This window comes from Capra hircus, chromosome 15 (assembly GCF_001704415.2).
Source record: "Capra hircus breed San Clemente chromosome 15, ASM170441v1, whole genome shotgun sequence".
Lineage (NCBI taxonomy): Eukaryota > Metazoa > Chordata > Mammalia > Artiodactyla > Bovidae > Capra > Capra hircus.
Genome location: NC_030822.1, coordinates 41,432,397 through 41,433,923, shown reverse-complemented (window position 1 = coordinate 41,433,923; position 1,527 = coordinate 41,432,397). Strand labels below are relative to the sequence as shown.

Sequence of the window (1,527 nt, the reverse complement as noted above, 5' to 3'; positions counted from 1 at the left end):
AAGAAAGATGTTTTAAATCAGAAGCTTAACTGTATTTGACTATATAAAAATTCACACTCTTACATGGCAAAGATTTCATGGGCAAAGTAAATAGATGACAAATTTGGAAAGAATAATTATAATGCATGTGATAGGTAGAAAATCTGTAGTGAAAATATACCAAGAACTCTTTAACAATGGCAGGGCGAAGATGAACTACCCAGTAAAAAGTGTCCTAATCATATAGAGAGGCATTTGTGTGGTAGAACAAATTCAGTTGCCAGTAAACATATGAAAAGGCGCTCAGATTCATTAGAAGTTAGAGAAATGCAAATTAAAGTAACAATGAGGTTATTCATTACCTTTACCTGATGGTTAGAGACAGTAGTGCCAGCTACTGGTGGGGAGATACAGAGAAAACGGTACTTGCACACTTTGCCAAGGGATATATGAATTATGTCAGTCGGTTTGTAAAGAGATCTTCTAAAAATAAAACATATCTTTTCTTCAATCTAGCAATCCCTCTTAAAGACTTTCTCTTATACAAATGAACTCATTCTGATTTGGAAGGGTTTCTGTAAGACACTGTGCTTTTTTGTTCTCTCCCTTTGTCTTTTTTGGAGGGGGGTGGCTGCAAAATCTTTATTGTTCTCCTTTGGTCCAAGGCTTGGGAGAGGGCTCCAGGGAGGTTAAAAAGCTGCTGAACAGCACAGAGAAGAGCTTCAAGTAGAAGCCCTGACGCCAGAAGGGCGTATCCTCAGAGGCTGCTGGGCTTTGGAGGCTCCTGTCACGCTTGAGGTGAGCCTTTCGAAAACATACTCACCCAGCTCAGCCTGAGTTGGTCAGATGGTTGCCCATCTTCTTGATGAGTTTCACCTGCTCATCTAGGAAGTGGCTCTCCAGGAAGTCACAGAGGTGGGATCTGCCCAGGCAGAACCGAGGGCATGCAGATCCAAAAGGGCCTAGAAAAGTTACGGTTCTTATCCCTGAGAACGCGGCTTCCATAGCATCCTGGGTTTTTCCGCTCATGGTGCCGATGGCTTCTGCATGTCCTAGAAAATGACGTGGCACCATGCTGGTTTTGCATTTCCAAGAGAGGCTCGGCATCCTTGAGCTTCTCCACCAATTCATGGAAGAAGTGACACACGCTGTCCCGAGCCACATTGTCATCATGGAAATAGAAGCCCAGAGAGAGGTAGGTGTAGAAGGTGGGCAGGTGCGTATTGATCCAGGCGGTTGACAGCAGCCTTCATTTTGGTGGAATAATTCTCAGGAATCTGGGAGCTCATGGTTGACTGGTAATGAGTTAAATTCAAAAAATGATGTTGGCTGGTCCTGGAGGCCAAGGGGAGCTGAGTGGTTGGTTCCCAAGGTTGAGACTGGAAGAAAGTTTGGAGGGGGGCTGGAGGCTGGAGGATGGGGCATTGCTGGGTCTGTTCTAGTAAAATACTGTTGAAGCAAGAGACAGAGCCAGGGACCACCCAGCACACTGTAAACTGTAGGATAACATAAAGTGAGAAAAACAAGATGCCAGAAATGTCAGTCAAT

The 1,527-nt window shown here is 44.4% G+C and overlaps 1 pseudogene; it reads right to left on the bottom strand.

Annotated features, from left to right (window-relative positions):
- On the bottom strand, nucleotides 702-1,268 carry LOC108637615 (annotated as a pseudogene).